Here is a 17,999-nt window from a genome sequence, read left to right on the forward strand (position 1 = left end):
CAATTCCAAACAAAAATATTTTCCCCCATTCCTCCTCTGACTTCACTTGCACACCCCAGTTTTCTATTAATATACTTTTAAGAAAATCAAAGAAACCAACCAAAGCTTCACATCTCAGAAAATAATGTAAAAAACTCTCATGGCCATTATCACACGCATCACACATCACATTGACATCATTGTTTATTTTATTTAACACCACATTCGTGTAAATTCTATTATGTCTTATCAGAAAGTCATTGTTCTCACAATCAATACTGTTGTATTTTATATTTAGGTTTGACCAGATTTTTTTCACATCCAGATCCTCAAACACTTTCTTCCACACTTTTTCTGCCGCTGGTTCTTTTATAACATCACCGATTAATCTCCTGTATACATTCTTTACACTCATATTCTTAATTTTGTACTTTTCACCATTATCATGCACATACATCTCTGGCATACATTGCTCTTCTTTAGAGACACATTCACTTTTAATCACCTTAGTCCATTGCAAGGGTATACTTGTTTTAATTTTGTCATATATTGTATTCACTTTCTCTCTATTCTCCATTCCATCTAAATCACACACAGAATCATAAATGCAGTTATCTCTAAGAAATCCTGGAATAACTTCGTACATTATATCCTTTACTTGTTTTATGCCCCCTTCTATAAATTTATGTTCATACAATGTTTTATTTTTATACTTAATTTTTTCATTCAGAAATAGTGGCAGATTTTAATCACATTTATATCTTCACACTCATACTCTAATTTGGGTAGGAAATGCCTCCATGCCTCTAAAACCTCCCGATATATTTCTGGTATTCCTCCCGTCATTGATTGCTTGAAGCCCATGTACCAACCATTATCTCCTATTCCTCCCACGTCATCAACATACTTTCTTAAGAACTCCTTCCATCCATAATCCCATCTCCCTCCCATATATTTTATTACCGTTTTTATTCTCATTGCGGCTCTTTTTGTTTCTAAGTCCATCAAGTTTAAACCCCCTTCCCATCTCTTACCCACCAATGTTTTCTGTGCAATTTTCACCCCTTTGCCGCCCCATATAAAATCACCTACAATTTTATTCAATTCATTCAACACCCACCCTGGCATTTCCATTACACTCATCACGTACACACATACTGACAATAACAGGCTATTTACCACTATTACTTTCCCATTTAATTTCAATTTTCTCCCTTTCCATGCTGCACATACTGTTCTTATTTTGTTAATCACCCCGGTCCAAGTCACATCTCTTGCCTCTTTGCTTTGCACCCCTAAATATACCCCTAATACTTTCACATATCTTTCCTCCACTCTTAACCCTACCTCTACTCTCTCTACCTCCCCTATATACATTAGTTCTGATTTCTCCATATTTATTTTTGCCCCTGATGCCTTCCCATACCTCTTCACTATCTCTAAAACTCTTTTTACACTGTTTCCTTCTCTCACTGTGATTGTAGTATCATCTGCATATTGGTTTATAGTACACATCCCTCCATATGGCAACTCAATGCCCACTACTCTTTTATCTCTCTTAATTAAAGTAGCTAGAGGCTCTACTGAAATGGCATACAATAATGCAGACAGGGGACATCCCTGTCTTACTGATCTTCCTACATCGAACTTGTCTGTTAGCACTCCATTTATTTTTATGCAACTTTTTGCTTTTTCATATAGTCTTCTTATCCATCCTATCACTTTCACCCCAAATCCAAACTTCTCTAATACCCTAAATAAATATTTGTGTTCCACTCTATCAAAAGCTTTATTCCAATCAATCCCTAATACTATCCCTCCCTTCTCATCTCGTTTCATATGCTCCATAACATCCCTAACGGTCCCTATCGTGTCCGCTATATCCCTGCCTGGTATACTGTAACTCTGTGTTGGTTGAACTATACTTCCTATCACTCTTTTCACTCTATTCGCTAAAACTTTAGTCAGTATTTTATAATCCACATTTAATAGACTGATTGGTCTATAGTTCTCCATATCTAATCTATTTCCCTTCTTATACACTAAAGCTATCACTCCCTCCACCATTCTATCTTGCACTACTCCTGTTCTTTCTATCCCCTTAAAAACTTCAACTAGAATTGGTGCTACCCCTTCCTTATATGTTTTATACCATTCAATACCGATCCCATCACTCCCCGGACTTTTTCCATTTTTCAACCCCCCTATTGCCTCTTTCACCTCCTCTTCCTCTATATCCTTATCACACCATTCCCTATCTTCCTCACTTAGAATATTCCCTACACTTTCTAATACTTCCTCTATGATTTTCTCATCTGCTCCTCCCCTCTTGTATAAATCTTCATAGAATTCTTGCACTCTCTCCAAAATCTCTACGTAGTCTTTTGTTGTTTTGCCTTCCTTTGTATTTATTTCGTTTATATATGTTTTACTTTGTCTCCTTTTCTCTAGCCCTAAGAAATACCCTGTACATTTCTCACCTTCTAATGCATATTTTGCCCTACTTCTTAGAATTGCTCCTCTACATTTCTCCCTCTCAAATTTCTCCAGTGCTATCTTAGCCTCTATATATTTTTCCATACTATATCCTTCTTCATCTTCAGCCTTGTTTAATTCTTCCCTCAATCTTTCTTTCAGCAACTCTTCTTCCTTCTTCATCTTTTCCCATCTTTTCTTACTATATTTTATACTGATGAACTTAATCTGGTCTTTCATTTTCTCCCATCTTTCCCCTATTCTGTCATCTAATCCTCCCTCTCTTTTATACTCATCTATCTTCTCATTTTCTCTATTTATTAGATCCTTCATCTGTATCTCATATTCTTCCTCTCCAATGTATCCTGCATTCAATATCCACATCCCTCCTCCTACCTCCTCACTCCCTATCTTAATTCTGAACCTAACACCATCATGATCACTTAAACTATTTCCTTGATGCCTTGTCCCATCTATGTATCTAATGATTTCCTCCTTAACTAACACTAAATCTATTCTACTCTGTTTTAATATACCTTCTTTTAATTGCCTCCTAGTAAATTCTCTTTTTTCTGGATTTTCATACCTCCACACATCTATTAACCCCTTCTCTCTCATTATCTCCATCAACATTCCCCTAGATTTCTCCCATCTAAATTTTACGCCCTTGCCCACATCTAATCTGCTACATTTTATATTAAAATCCCCCACTACAATACATTTCCCCACAACTAATTCTTTTAATTCTTCCAATATTTCCCTCCTATCTACTTCTATATTCGGAACGTATATATTTATTAATCTAAAATCTATATCTCTATATGTAAATTCAACTACCAAGATCCTTCCCCTCTGATCTTTATATACCTCCCTTATACCTTTGACACTATCTTTTTTAAAAAGTACTGCCACACCTCTTGCATTTTTTGCTCCATTATTATAATAAATATCCCCTCTCCACTCCTCTCTCATCTCTCTCACTTTATCCTCTTCCCAATTTGTCTCCTGTATACAAATTATATCACTCCTATATGTAAATAATAACTCTTTCATCTTGCTTTTATTCCTTAACCCATTTATATTTATTGAAGTTACAGTGGCCATGAGAGTAGCTAAAGAAAACTAAATAAAATTGAAAAACAAAACCACATATAATTAAATAAGGCATCAAATACCTGCCCGTGGTTCCTTGATCTGTTCACTCTGTTCTCCGTCCGTCTCAGACTTCCTCTTTGCTTTTTAATCTTTGCTTTCAGTCCATCTTTTTGTCCCCCATTCCTATTTTCTTCACCTTTACTTTCTTTCAGTTCCTGTTCCATCTCTTTCTTTTCATCCTCTTTACCTTTTCCTTTCACTTTACTTTCACCTTTGTCTTCCTCGCTCTGTTCCGACTGTTCCATCTCCTCCTCCTCGCCATCCTTTTCACCCTTGCTCCCAATTCTGTCTCGCCGCTCCATTTTGCTTCTTTTTTCACCAGCCTCAGCTCCATCTTTACCTCCCCCGCTCACAACACCAGCCACTTCCACCTCTTGTTCCTCTGTCAGATCACTGTACCTCCTTTCATCATCTTCTTGTCCAACTACTCGCTCTCTCTCTAATCGCATCCATTCTTCACAATCTCTTGCATAATGTCCTCCTCCACCACATTTGAAGCACTTTAATTCAGGGCACTCTCTGAATATGTGCCCTGGCTTGATACAAAGTCTGCAAACACGTACTTGTCTATCATGGATGACGCGAAAATATTCGGTGCCTCTCAGAGTCTCAAACTTTGTGGAGTATGGAAGTGAACATACCTGTTCCGTAAAACGAACCTTTAAGAACCGGGTTCCATCAGCTATATCCGTTCCAGGCCATAACCGACGTTTTATTGGTGAGAGTGGTCGTACTCCCCACTCTTGTAGTTTGAAGAGTATCTTCTCATCCTCTAAGTATACTGGCAAGTTTATAAAAGACACCACCATGTCATTATTCATAACTTCCCTTGCATGCACCATCACTCCTTGTACTCTCACGCCATCCATTAGTTTATGCTTTGCCTCTTCATCCTTCATTGTGAGTTCATACATCCTTTCACCTCTCACTCTGCAGCCAATCACCTCTCCACACTCCTTCTTTACTCCCCTCAGCAAATCCATCATGGAAATCTTTTCTGTTCCCTCCACTTCCACCTCCAATGTCAGGTCTTTGCTATATTTTCCTTTTGTTCCTCCTTGCACTCCTTGGTTGTTTTCTTCTCTTTCTCTCTGCAGATCTCCTGTGACTTTGTTTGTTTTCTGCTGCTTTTGAATCACTACTTGGTTGTCTTTTCCACTTCTTTGATCGTCCTCTTCATTCTTCCCATTGCTACCTTTTATCATTGTTGTTTGCACTGTTTCTTTGTCTGCAGCCATGATGTGCATCTGCAGCATGCTTCAACCAGGAAGAGTCCAAAAAGTCCCCCACACAGCTTAAGCTGTTGGGGGAAGTGATCAGGGTTAACTCTGACTTTCCAACAACGAATTCCCAAAGTCCAAAATCAAAAAGAAAATTAAGTATTTCAGAAAAGAGATTGTCAAACAAATGGATTCAGAGAGTATCTCTGCACTGCAAACCTAGCACTACCTGCTGGCTCTCTAGCGCCCTCAGGGTGGTATGGCCATAAGCGAGGGCTGCTCCAAAAAGTGGGCTATTTAAAGATCAGCCTCCGTAAAAGCCAGCATATTATATAAATAGTGAAGAAAAGGCAAAAGCTTACAGCACCTGGTATTCCCAGGCGGTCTCCCATCCAAGTACTAACCAGGCCCGACGCTGCTTAGCTTCCGAGATCAGACGAGATCGGGTGCTCTTTTTTTTTTTTTCTTTTTTTTTTTTTTTATTAAAGAAATTTCATAATACAAATTTTCCAATGTGTGCTTCACATTAGAAGTCTCACGACATAAAATAAATAAACATGAAAAAATACATCACATTATCATCAACAAAGCAAAAGGAACACATTAAACATAAGATGAATTTTCAACCAATAGAAACATCAACAATACAATATAGTTGTCCACACAAAGACGAAAGAAAAGAAAAAAAAAATTAAAAATAAGATAAAATATAATCTACTCATCTCGTATTTTTTGTTTAAAATCATGCCTTTTATACTTAAGATTTAGAAAGCTCTTTCTCTTCCTGGCAATTTGCACATGAAATTCTCTAAAACATTACAAACTGTTGGTGTAAAAACATCATAAAAAGCTTTCAGCATATTTTCACTTTTAAAATACACATATAATTGTTCTACATATACTTCTATTTTCCTTTTAAAAACAGTCCAAACCTCTAACACCATTTTTTCTTTTTTGGCCACAATTCTTCTTTCCCAAATTGCGCTTTTCATTAACATTATACACAGATTTATAAACTTTTTGTGTTGACCCTTCTTTTCCCAACCAAACATCACTACTCTTTTCCATTCCATTACACTTTCATCCCAACCTTCGCTCACATCTTTAATTAAACATTTACATTTCCTTAGAAAATCCTCCAATTCTTTACAATATAAAAACAAATGTAAAATCCCCTCTTCTTTTTCATGACACACTTTACACATTGGATTTTGTTCCATTCCCACCTTGTTTAAAACAGACTCAGTAAAAACCGCTTTATGCCTTATAAAATATTCCAAACATCCTAACTTTGTTTCAACACACCTCCCCCTCATGTTTCTCCATATACATTCTTCTTTTAGATCCTTGAATTTTTCCACCCAGTACTTATTTACAATCGGCTCTTTAAAAACACCATCTCTAAAAACACAATAAAACATTTTTACAGTACATTCTTTAAAATCATACATTTTTCCCCCCAGTTTCACAAAAATATTTCCCTCTGTTTGCTCTCCTTCCATACTCTCTATTCTTTTAATCCACTCTTTGGGTATTGCATTTTTAATAATTTCATATTTATTTGTTATTTCTTGTTTACTGTATTCTTCTTTTGCTTCCTCCATCGCATCCACAATATATTGTATCGGTAAAAAACCCTCTTTAAATTCATACAAAACATCTCTCACTCTTGTTATCCCCACATCCATCCATTTTTTAAAAAATATTGCTTTCTCTTGTTTTAAAATGTTGTTATTTAAGAACAGAGGTTGATTTAAAATGTTTTCTCTTCCATGCGGATTGTACTCGATTTTCGTTAAAAAATTCCCCCAGGCACTAAAAATTTCTCTATAAAATTCGGGTAATCCTTCCGTCATCCAAATTTTTGTTTTCATCCATAATATTCCGTCCCCCATGTTAAAATCCCCACATTTGTTTAAAAAGTATTTCATTGTTTTTTTCCACTCAGTTTTGTTATCTTGTTGCAGGTATTTCTTAACAATTTTTACTCTCAACGCATTTTTTCGCTGTTCCACATCCATTAAACCTAAGCCCCCCTTCTCTATCGCCCCTAAAATCGTATTATGTGCAATCCTTGCTGGTTTCCCCTCCCATAAAAAGTCAAGAAAACATTTCTTCAACCTCCGTTCTGTCCATAAAGGTATTTCAGAAACATATAAAACATACCAAAGTTTAGAAACCATTAAAACATTCAATATTAAAACCTTCCCCTTCAAGTTTAAAGTTCTCAATTTCCAAAAATTTAATCTTCTCTCTATATCTGTTACTAGTTGCTCCCACATTTCATCTCTTACTTTCCTCTCATTCTTTCCCATTACAACTCCTAAAATCCTCATTTCTTCCACTTCCTTAAAATTAAAACAATCCATTAAAACCATAGCTTTACCAAATCTCATATATACCGTTTTCTCCTCATTTACTTTACTTCCAGACCCACTACAATATTCTTTTACCAACTTCATAACTTCTTTAACACTCTCTTTTCCCTTTACAATTATTGTTGTGTCATCAGCATATTGAAAAACTTTCCCCTCAGCCTTATTTCCCTCAATTTCTATCCCTATTATTCTTTCATTCTGTTTTATAGCCAGTCCCAAGGGTTCAGAAACAAGTGAGTACAATAATGCTGAGAGTGGACAACCCTGTCTTATTGACCTTGTTATTTTAAAACACTCTGTTAAAAACCCATTACATTTTATCTTTGTTAGTGCACCCTTATATAAAATCTCAATCCATTTAATAAAATTTTCCCCGAACCCAAAACTCCTTAAAACCTCAAATAAATACCCGTGCTCAACCCTATCAAAAGCTTTTTCAAAATCCAAACTAATTATATATCCTTCTTCATTTTTTTCTTTCATGTACCATATCGTGTCCCTTATACTCATTGTTATGTCGGCTATATCTCTTCCTTTGACTCCATATGCTTGGTTTGTTTTAATTATACTTGGCATTACTTCCTTTAATCTGTTTGCTAAAACCTTCGCTAAAATCTTAAGATCTGTATTCAACATCGTGATTGGTCTGTAGTTTTTTAGATCTACTTTTTCTCCTTTCCTTTTATATATCAATTTCATTAACCCCATCCTTGTTCTTTCATTAATCTCTTCCTTTTCAAAAATTTCTTTAAAAACCTCATTTAAAATCTTTGTTAAAACTTCTTTAAAACAAACATAAAATTCAGTTCCCAAACCATCTATTCCTGGACTTTTCTTTTTATTCAGTTGATTTATTGCTCTTTCAATCTCGTCTTCCCTGATTTCTTGGTCACATTCTTTTTTATGTTCCTCACTTACTTTTGCTTTTATCTGATTCAACAGTTCCTTTTTTTCCTCCTCTTCCACCCCCCTTGCACTAAACAGATCCTCATAAAAATTCTTTATTTCTTTTAAAATCTTTTCATTCCCTTCTACAATTTCCCCATTTTCCCCTCTTATTTCTTTTATCGTTTCAGCTTTCCCTCTCTTTTTTCCAGATCAAAAAAGAACTTTGTACATTTTTCTCCCTCCACCACATATTTTGCTTTGCTTCTTAACCTCGCCCCCTCATATTCCTTTTCTTCTATTTCTTTCAGTTTCCCCTCCATTTCCTTTATCTTTTGTATGTCTTGAAATTCTTTATTCAGTTCCATTTCCAAACTTTCCTTTATTCCTCTTTCTTTGGATCTTTTGCATTTCTGAATAACACTACAATACCTGATTGAGAATTTTTTGATTAAAAACTTTACACTCTCCCACCATATTCTCTTATCCTCTTCATACATTCCATTTTCCTTTTCTTTTTCTATAATTTCTTTCACTTTTAAAACATAATCTTCATTCTTTAAAATCTGTGTATTTAAAATCCATACTCCCGGACCTCTTTGCATTTGACTCCAGTCCAACTTAAAAGATAAAATCTTATGATCGCTAAAACTTGTTTCTTTGTACTTAATATTTTCTATAAAATTCTCCACATTTCTTGTACATAAAACATAGTCAATTCTAGTTTGGCATACAAACTGCCCTACTATTTGTCTTCTCGAAAATTCTTTTTTCTTTTCATTTCTTTCTCTCCACACATCTATCATATTATTTTCATCCATTAATGCTTTTAATTCTTTTCTTCCTGTATCTGTTTTAAAAACCATTCCTTCAGCCATATCCTGTTTACTAAAAACTGTGTTAAAATCCCCCATCATAATTATTTCTTTATACTTCTTTACAATGTTTCTTAAAACATTAAAAAACTCTTTCTTTTCCTTATCTTCCACTGGTGCATGTACATTTACTAAAATCAAATCTCTTCCTTCATATTTTGTCTCAACTACCAAACATTTCCCCATCTTGTCCTTATACACACTTTTACTCACTTTAAAAACATCGTCCTTCATTAAAAAAGCCACACCTCTCCCAGCCCGCCCATCTCCATTATTATATAAAATACCTCCATCCCATCTCTTTTTATAATCATTCATCACATTTTCTCTCCAGTTTGTTTCTTGTAATGCAACAATGTCTTCCCTTTTACATTTTTCTTTTACTTTTTCAAACTTCCTCATGTCCATCAGACCCCTTGCATTAAAAGCAACACAACTTAAAACCATTAAAAGTAAATAAAAAAAATACATAAAAATCATTATTCATCATTTTCTCCCTCCAGGACCCTTAGCACATCAAATCTGTTAGTCTCTGTCATAATCTTTTTTCTTGCACTTTCCAAATTTGGTTTTACCTTCAGTGCTCTCCTTCTTATTTGTCCTTTCCCTCCTCTGTCTTTGTCCATTTTGTCCATCTTTATTCCCTCTTCATTGTCCGTTTCTTTAACTTGATCCAACCTTCCTTGTCCATCTCTCTCCACATCACCCAGAAAAGTATTAAAACTGTCCGACATCTCCATCTCTGTCCATTGAGTGTCCTGCTCCACTGTTTGTTCGTTATTATTAATGTTGTCTTCTCTTCTTTCTCCTTCCTCTCTGCAGCTCGGTCCTCCTTCCGTTTCTTTTTGTTGTAGTCCTTCCTCCTCGTTGTTTCCTTCATGCACCTGTCTGCCCACCTGTTCTTCCCTTCCTCCTTCCTCTCCCTCCATCCAACATTCACATTTATTTAAAACTTCCTGACACCCCGGGCACCTGACAGCATTGCAATCTCGTGCAAAATGTCCCCTCTCCTCACATTTGTAGCACACAAAATTTGGGCATTCTATTAGCAGGTGATCCGGGCTCATGCACAGCCTACAGGTCTTCACCTGATGGCTGTGCATCACCCGGAAGTACTGCGGCCCTTCGGCTGTTTCTAGCCGTGTGCTATATGGCAACGATGCCACTTGCTTGGGGAACCTCACCTTAAGGAACCTTGTTCCATCTTCAATGTCGGTGCCCGGGTAGCGTCTTCTTTTAATTTTGGTAATGGGATCAACTCCCCATCCCTCCAATTTTCCTAAAATTTCTTTGTCATCCAGGTAGACAGGCAGGTGCATGAAGGAAACAACATAATCCCTGTTTTGTAGATTTTTTACTTCACAGTCCACTCCTTTTATTCTTAGTCCATCAATTAGTTTTTCACACGTTTCTTCTTTTTCCATTGTCAGTTCGTATTCTTTCCCTTGTCTTGGTCTTAGTGCTAAAATTTTGCCATGTCCACATTGTTCCATTACAGCTTTAATAATGTCCTCCGCTCTCACCCCAATCACATTCTCCACATTCACAATCACTGCAGCTTCCTTTAAATATTGTCGCTCAACAAACTTTTCTCTTACTTCCTGTTTTTTTCCATTTGTAGCTCGTGGTCGTTTATCCAGTCCAATGTCGTTTGCCGTGCGTGTTCCTCCTGCCAGTCCAGTCTCGTTTGCCGTGCATGTTCCTCCAGCCAGTCCAGTGTCCATTGCCGTGCGTGTTCCTCCTGCCAGTCCAGTGTCGTTTGCCATCCGTCTCTCTCCAGCCAGTTCTGTTTCATAATCCATTAATCCGTCCGTTTTTTTTAAAGAAAAATAAGTTAAGAAAAAAAAGGTTTAACCACCCTCCAGCCAGCAAAAATGCTGCTGTTAGGTGGTTTTATAACTGAAAAAAACACAAAAAAACTAACTTAAAGTAAAACCACTCACAAAACAAACAAAAAAAAAATCAAACACAAAATGGAGGAGAGCCTTCCTCTCCCAACTGCTGCCAACCACTTCCTGTTGCTCTCTAGCGCTCTCAGGTGGCGGTATGGCCATAAGCGAGGGCTGCTCCAAAAAGTGGGCTATTTAAAGATCAGCCTCCGTAAAAGCCAGCATATTATATAAATAGTGAAGAAAAGGCAAAAGCTTACAGCACCTGGTATTCCCAGGCGGTCTCCCATCCAAGTACTAACCAGGCCCGACGCTGCTTAGCTTCCGAGATCAGACAAGATCGGGCGCTCTCAGCGCGGTATGGCCATAAGCGAGGGCTGCTCCAAAAAGTGGGCTATTTAAAGATCAGCCTCCGTAAAAGCCAGCATATTATATAAATAGTGAAGAAAAGGCAAAAGCTTACAGCACCTGGTATTCCCAGGCGGTCTCCCATAAAAGTGTAACAATCGGCCTTATCAGCCGAGTTACAAGACTAAAATGGGGTCAGATTTAACTGTGAGAGATGACTAGTGGTTAAAAGAATGAGACATAAAAGAAAATTGGTTTAAATAGATTTGGTGTATTTACAAGGTTCACATAAAAGACTTTAAAACAACACGATAAAACTAGGTAAACTCTGTTAAAAGAATACAGTTCATTTGTCCATACCCTAAAAACAGGTAAACTCTGTTAAAAGAATACAGTTCATTTGTCCATACCCTAAAAACAGTCCAAGAACCCCAGTGTGTTGATAAGTCCAATGTGAGTGTCCACCAGTGTATATACAATCCACAGAAAGTGTAATCCAAAGTTTGCAGGTGGTGAATGGAAAGGTGAGCTCTAAAATTAGCAACTCCTCAATCCAACAGTTTGGTGACTGTCCTTTGTTTGTCATGCTGCTCTCTTATACAGTTGTACTTCCTGCTTCCTGTCATGTGTCTAGTCACATGACAGGCCAACCATCCATTTATTAAAGACACATACACTTAAAATGTTAAGAGTAATAAAATGGCCTAAAAAACATGTAAAACACTTAAAACTCTATAATACATGTAAATGATTGTAATAAATAGAGCGGTAAAACACGTCTTTCTAAAAGCCAGCATATTATATAAATAGTGAAGAAAAGGCATAAGCTTACAGCACCTGGTATTCCCAGGCGGTCTCCCATCCAAGTACTAACCAGGCCCGACGCTGCTTAGCTTCCGAGATCAGACGAGATCGGGCGCTCTCAGCGCGGTATGGCCATAAGCGAGGGCTGCTCCAAAAAGTGGGCTATTTAAAGATCAGCCTCCGTAAAAGCCAGCATATTATATAAATAGTGAAGAAAAGGCAAAAGGTTACAGCACCTGGTATTCCCAGGCGGTCTCCCATCCAAGTACTAACCAGGCCCGACGCTGCTTAGCTTCCGAGATCAGACGAGATCGGGCACTCTCAACGCGGTATGGCCATAAGCGAGGGCTGTTCCAAAAAGTGGGCTATTTAACGATCAGCCTCCGTAAAAGCCAGCATATTATATAAATAGTGAAGAAAAGGCAAAAGCTTACAGCACCTGGTATTCCCAGGCGGTCTCCCATAAAAGTGTAACAATCGGCCTTATCAGCCGAGTTACAAGACTAAAATGGGGTCAGATTTAACTGTGAGAGATGACTAGTGGTTAAAAGAATGAGACATAAAAGAAAATTGGTTTAAATAGATTTGGTGTATTTAAAAGGTTCACATAAAAGACTTTAAAACAACACGATAAAACTAGGTAAACTCTGTTAAAAGAATACAGTTCATTTGTCCATACCCTAAAAACAGGTAAACTCTGTTAAAAGAATACAGTTCATTTGTCCATACCCTAAAAACAGTCCAAGAACCCCAGTGTGTTGATAAGTCCAATGTGACTGTCCACCAGTGTATATACAATCCACAGAAAGTGTAATCCAAAGTTTGCAGGTGGTGAATGGAAAGGTGAGCTCTAAAATTAGCAACTCCTCAATCCAACAGTTTGGTGACTGTCCTTTGTTTGTCATGCTGCTCTCTTATACAGTTGTACTTCCTGCTTCCTGTCATGTGTCTAGTCACATGACAGGCCAACCATCCATTTATTAAAGACACATACACTTAAAATGTTAAGAGTAATAAAATGGCCTGAAAAACATGTAAAACACTTAAAACTCTATAATACATGTAAATGATTGTAATAAATAGAGCGGTAAAACACGTCTTTCTAAAAGCCAGCATATTATATAAATAGTGAAGAAAAGGCAAAAGCTTACAGCACCTGGTATTCCCAGGCGGTCTCCCATCCAAGTACTAACCAGGCCCGACGCTGCTTAGCTTCCGAGATCAGACAAGATCGGGCGCTCTCAGCGCGGTATGGCCATAAGCGAGGGATGCTCCAAAAAGTGGGCTATTTAAAGATCAACCTCCGTAAAACCCAGCATATTATATAAATAGTGAAGAAAAGGCAAAAGCTTACAGCACCTGGTATTCCCAGGCGGTCTCCCATCCAAGTACTAACCAGGCCCGACGCTGCTTAGCTTCCGAGATCAGACGAGATCGGGCGCTCTCAGCGCGGTATGGCCATAAGCGAGGGCTGCTCCAAAAAGTGGGCTATTTAAAGATCAGCCTCCGTAAAAGCCAGCATATTATATAAATAGTGAAGAAAAGGCAAAAGCTTACAGCACCTGGTATTCCCAGGCGGTCTCCCGTAAAAGTGTAACAATCGGCCTTATCAGCCGAGTTACAAGACTAAAATGGGGTCAGATTTAACTGTGAGAGATGACTAGTGGTTAAAAGAATGAGACATAAAAGAAAATTGGTTTAAATAGATTTGGTGTATTTACAAGGTTCACATAAAAGACTTTAAAACAACACGATAAAACTAGGTAAACTCTGTTAAAAGAATACAGTTCATTTGTCCATACCCTAAAAACAGGTAAACTCTGTTAAAAGAATACAGTTCATTTGTCCATACCCTAAAAACAGTCCAAGAACCCCAGTGTGTTGATAAGTCCAATGTGAGTGTCCACCAGTGTATATACAATCCACAGAAAGTGTAATCCAAAGTTTGCAGGTGGTGAATGGAAAGGTGAGCTCTAAAATTAGCAACTCCTCAATCCAACAGTTTGGTGACTGTCCTTTGTTTGTCATGCTGCTCTCTTATACAGTTGTACTTCCTGCTTCCTGTCATGTGTCTAGTCACATGACAGGCCAACCATCCATTTATTAAAGACACATACACTTAAAATGTTAAGAGTAATAAAATGGCCTAAAAAACATGTAAAACACTTAAAACTCTATAATACATGTAAATGATTGTAATAAATAGAGCGGTAAAACACGTCTTTCTAAAAGCCAGCATATTATATAAATAGTGAAGAAAAGGCAAAAGCTTGCAGCACCTGGTATTCCCAGGCGGTCTCCCATCCAAGTACTAACCAGGCCCGACGCTGCTTAGCTTCCGAGATCAGACGAGATCGGGCGCTCTCAGCGCGGTATGGCCATAAGCGAGGGCTGCTCCAAAAAGTGGGCTATTTAAAGATCAGCCTCCGTAAAAGCCAGCATATTATATAAATAGTGAAGAAAAGGCAAAAGCTTACAGCACCTGGTATTCCCAGGAGGTCTCCCATCCAAGTACTAACCAGGCCCGACGGTGCTTAGCTTCCGAGATCAGACGAGATCGGGCGCTCTCAGCGCGGTATGGCCATAAGCGAGGGCTGCTCCAAAAAGTGGGCTATTTAAAGATCAGCCTCCGTAAAAGCCAGCATATTATATAAATAGTGAAGAAAAGGCAAAAGCTTACAGCACCTGGTATTCCCAGGCGGTCTCCCATAAAAGTGTAACAATCGGCCTTATCAGCCGAGTTACAAGACTAAAATGGGGTCAGATTTAACTGTGAGAGATGACTGGTGGTTAAAAGAATGAGACATAAAAGAAAATTGGTTTAAATAGATTTGGTGTATTTACAAGGTTCACATAAAAGACTTTAAAACAACACGATAAAACTAGGTAAACTCTGTTAAAAGAATACAGTTCATTTGTCCATACCCTAAAAACAGTCCAAGAACCCAAGTGTGTTGATAAGTCCAATGTGAGTGTCCACCAGTGTATATACAATCCACAGAAAGTGTAATCCAAAGTTTGCAGGTGGTGAATGGAAAGGTGAGCTCTAAAATTAGCAACTCCTCAATCCAACAGTTTGGTGACTGTCCTTTGTTTGTCATGCTGCTCTCTTATACAGTTGTACTTCCTGCTTCCTGTCATGTGTCTAGTCACATGACAGGCCAACCATCCATTTATTAAAGACACATACACTTAAAATGTTAAGAGTAATAAAATGGCCTAAAAAACATGTAAAACACTTAAAACTCTATAATACATGTAAATGATTGTAATAAATAGAGCGGTAAAACACGTCTTTCTAAAAGCCAGCATATTATATAAATAGTGAAGAAAAGGCAAAAGCTTACAGCACCTGGTATTCCCAGGCGGTCTCCCATCCAAGTACTAACCAGGCCCGACGCTGCTTAGCTTCCGAGATCAGACGAGATCTGGCGCTCTCAGCGCGGTATGGCCATAAGCGAGGACTGCTCCAAAAAGTGGGCTATTTAAAGATCAGCCTCCGTAAAAGCCAGCATATTATATAAATAGTGAAGAAAAGGCAAAAGCTTACAGCACCTGGTATTCCCAGGTGGTCTCCCATAAAAGTGTAACAATCGGCCTTATCAGCCGAGTTACAAGACTAAAATGGGGTCAGATTTAACTGTGAGAGATGACTAGTGGTTAAAAGAATGAGACATAAAAGAAAATTGGTTTAAATAGATTTGGTGTATTTACAAGGTTCACATAAAAGACTTTAAAACAACACGATAAAACTAGGTAAACTCTGTTAAAAGAATACAGTTCATTTGTCCATACCCTAAAAACAGGTAAACTCTGTTAAAAGAATACAGTTCATTTGTCCATACCCTAAAAACAGTCCAAGAACCCCAGTGTGTTGATAAGTCCAATGTGAGTGTCCACCAGTGTATATACAATCCACAGAAAGTGTAATCCAAAGTTTGCAGGTGGTGAATGGAAAGGTGAGCTCTAAAATTAGCAACTCCTCAATCCAACAGTTTGGTGACTGTCCTTTGTTTGTCATGCTGCTCTCTTATACAGTTGTACTTCCTGCTTCCTGTCATGTGTCTAGTCACATGACAGGCCAACCATCCATTTATTAAAGACACATACACTTAAAATGTTAAGAGTAATAAAATGGCCTAAAAAAAACATGTAAAACACTTAAAACTCTATAATACATGTAAATGATTGTAATAAATAGAGCGGTAAAACACGTCTTTCTAAAAGCCAGCATATTATATAAATAGTGAAGAAAAGGCAAAAGCTTACAGCACCTGGTATTCCCAGGCGGTCTCCCATCCAAGTACTAACCAGGCCCGACACTGCTTAGCTTCCGAGATCAGACGAGATCAGGCGCTCTCAGCGCGGTATGGCCATAAGCGAGGGCTGCTCCAAAAAGTGGGCTATTTAAAGATCAGCCTCCGTAAAAGCCAGCATATTGTATACATAGTGAAGAAAAGGCAAAAGCTTACAGCACCTGGTATTCCCAGGCGGTCTCCCATCCAAGTACTAACCAGGCCCGACGCTGCTTAGCTTCCGAGATCAGACGAGATCGGGCGCTCTCAGCGCGGTATGGCCATAAGCGAGGGCTGCTCCAAAAAGTGGGCTATTTAAAGATCAGCCTCCGTAAAAGCCAGCATATTATATAAATAGTGAAGAAAAGGCAAAAGGTTACAGCACCTGGTATTCCCAGGCGGTCTCCCATCCAAGTACTAACCAGGCCCGACGCTGCTTAGCTTCCGAGATCAGACGAGATCGGGCGCTCTCAACGCGGTATGGCCATAAGCGAGGGCTGTTCCAAAAAGTGGGCTATTTAACGATCAGCCTCCGTAAAAGCCAGCATATTATATAAATAGTGAAGAAAAGGCAAAAGCTTACAGCACCTGGTATTCCCAGGCGGTCTCCCATAAAAGTGTAACAATCGGCCTTATCAGCCGAGTTACAAGACTAAAATGGGGTCAGATTTAACTGTGAGAGATGACTAGTGGTTAAAAGAATGAGACATAAAAGAAAATTGGTTTAAATAGATTTGGTGTATTTAAAAGGTTCACATAAAAGACTTTAAAACAACACGATAAAACTAGGTAAACTCTGTTAAAAGAATACAGTTCATTTGTCCATACCCTAAAAACAGGTAAACTCTGTTAAAAGAATACAGTTCATTTGTCCATACCCTAAAAACAGTCCAAGAACCCCAGTGTGTTGATAAGTCCAATGTGACTGTCCACCAGTGTATATACAATCCACAGAAAGTGTAATCCAAAGTTTGCAGGTGGTGAATGGAAAGGTGAGCTCTAAAATTAGCAACTCCTCAATCCAACAGTTTGGTGACTGTCCTTTGTTTGTCATGCTGCTCTCTTATACAGTTGTACTTCCTGCTTCCTGTCATGTGTCTAGTCACATGACAGGCCAACCATCCATTTATTAAAGACACATACACTTAAAATGTTAAGAGTAATAAAATGGCCTGAAAAACATGTAAAACACTTAAAACTCTATAATACATGTAAATGATTGTAATAAATAGAGCGGTAAAACACGTCTTTCTAAAAGCCAGCATATTATATAAATAGTGAAGAAAAGGCAAAAGCTTACAGCACCTGGTATTCCCAGGCGGTCTCCCATCCAAGTACTAACCAGGCCCGACGCTGCTTAGCTTCCGAGATCAGACAAGATCGGGCGCTCTCAGCGCGGTATGGCCATAAGCGAGGGATGCTCCAAAAAGTGGGCTATTTAAAGATCAACCTCCGTAAAACCCAGCATATTATATAAATAGTGAAGAAAAGGCAAAAGCTTACAGCACCTGGTATTCCCAGGCGGTCTCCCATCCAAGTACTAACCAGGCCCGACGCTGCTTAGCTTCCGAGATCAGACGAGATCGGGCGCTCTCAGCGCGGTATGGCCATAAGCGAGGGCTGCTCCAAAAAGTGGGCTATTTAAAGATCAGCCTCCGTAAAAGCCAGCATATTATATAAATAGTGAAGAAAAGGC

General features: G+C 38.3%; 13 non-coding genes across 13 annotated transcripts; all 13 read right to left on the reverse strand.

The window, feature by feature from the left end:
• Positions 1 to 11,109: 11,109 nt before the first annotated feature.
• On the reverse strand, positions 11,110 to 11,228 carry LOC141326675 (5S ribosomal RNA). Its single transcript, XR_012354030.1, has one exon. It is a non-coding gene; the product is annotated as a 5S ribosomal RNA (ribosomal RNA).
• An 801-nt stretch (positions 11,229 to 12,029) lies between these two features.
• Positions 12,030 to 12,148, reverse strand: LOC141327481 (5S ribosomal RNA). Its single transcript, XR_012354773.1, has one exon. It is a non-coding gene; the product is annotated as a 5S ribosomal RNA (ribosomal RNA).
• An 84-nt stretch (positions 12,149 to 12,232) lies between these two features.
• Positions 12,233 to 12,351, reverse strand: LOC141326841 (5S ribosomal RNA). Its single transcript, XR_012354187.1, has one exon. It is a non-coding gene; the product is annotated as a 5S ribosomal RNA (ribosomal RNA).
• An 801-nt stretch (positions 12,352 to 13,152) lies between these two features.
• LOC141326676 (5S ribosomal RNA) lies at positions 13,153 to 13,271 on the reverse strand. The gene has a single exon (XR_012354031.1). It is a non-coding gene; the product is annotated as a 5S ribosomal RNA (ribosomal RNA).
• An 84-nt stretch (positions 13,272 to 13,355) lies between these two features.
• Positions 13,356 to 13,474, reverse strand: LOC141327482 (5S ribosomal RNA). Its single transcript, XR_012354774.1, has one exon. It is a non-coding gene; the product is annotated as a 5S ribosomal RNA (ribosomal RNA).
• An 801-nt stretch (positions 13,475 to 14,275) lies between these two features.
• Positions 14,276 to 14,394, reverse strand: LOC141326665 (5S ribosomal RNA). Its single transcript, XR_012354021.1, has one exon. It is a non-coding gene; the product is annotated as a 5S ribosomal RNA (ribosomal RNA).
• An 84-nt stretch (positions 14,395 to 14,478) lies between these two features.
• LOC141326605 (5S ribosomal RNA) lies at positions 14,479 to 14,597 on the reverse strand. The gene has a single exon (XR_012353961.1). It is a non-coding gene; the product is annotated as a 5S ribosomal RNA (ribosomal RNA).
• Positions 14,598 to 15,348: 751 nt separating this feature from the next.
• Positions 15,349 to 15,467, reverse strand: LOC141326689 (5S ribosomal RNA). Its single transcript, XR_012354043.1, has one exon. It is a non-coding gene; the product is annotated as a 5S ribosomal RNA (ribosomal RNA).
• Positions 15,468 to 16,270: 803 nt separating this feature from the next.
• LOC141326690 (5S ribosomal RNA) lies at positions 16,271 to 16,389 on the reverse strand. Its single transcript, XR_012354044.1, has one exon. It is a non-coding gene; the product is annotated as a 5S ribosomal RNA (ribosomal RNA).
• Positions 16,390 to 16,473: 84 nt separating this feature from the next.
• LOC141327483 (5S ribosomal RNA) lies at positions 16,474 to 16,592 on the reverse strand. The gene has a single exon (XR_012354775.1). It is a non-coding gene; the product is annotated as a 5S ribosomal RNA (ribosomal RNA).
• An 84-nt stretch (positions 16,593 to 16,676) lies between these two features.
• LOC141326765 (5S ribosomal RNA) lies at positions 16,677 to 16,795 on the reverse strand. Its single transcript, XR_012354115.1, has one exon. It is a non-coding gene; the product is annotated as a 5S ribosomal RNA (ribosomal RNA).
• Positions 16,796 to 17,596: 801 nt separating this feature from the next.
• LOC141326677 (5S ribosomal RNA) lies at positions 17,597 to 17,715 on the reverse strand. The gene has a single exon (XR_012354032.1). It is a non-coding gene; the product is annotated as a 5S ribosomal RNA (ribosomal RNA).
• An 84-nt stretch (positions 17,716 to 17,799) lies between these two features.
• Positions 17,800 to 17,918, reverse strand: LOC141327486 (5S ribosomal RNA). The gene has a single exon (XR_012354777.1). It is a non-coding gene; the product is annotated as a 5S ribosomal RNA (ribosomal RNA).
• Between the last annotated feature and the right edge of the window lie 81 nt (positions 17,919 to 17,999).

This window comes from Garra rufa, chromosome 2, assembly GCF_049309525.1.
Source record: "Garra rufa chromosome 2, GarRuf1.0, whole genome shotgun sequence".
NCBI classification, from domain to species: domain Eukaryota; kingdom Metazoa; phylum Chordata; class Actinopteri; order Cypriniformes; family Cyprinidae; genus Garra; species Garra rufa.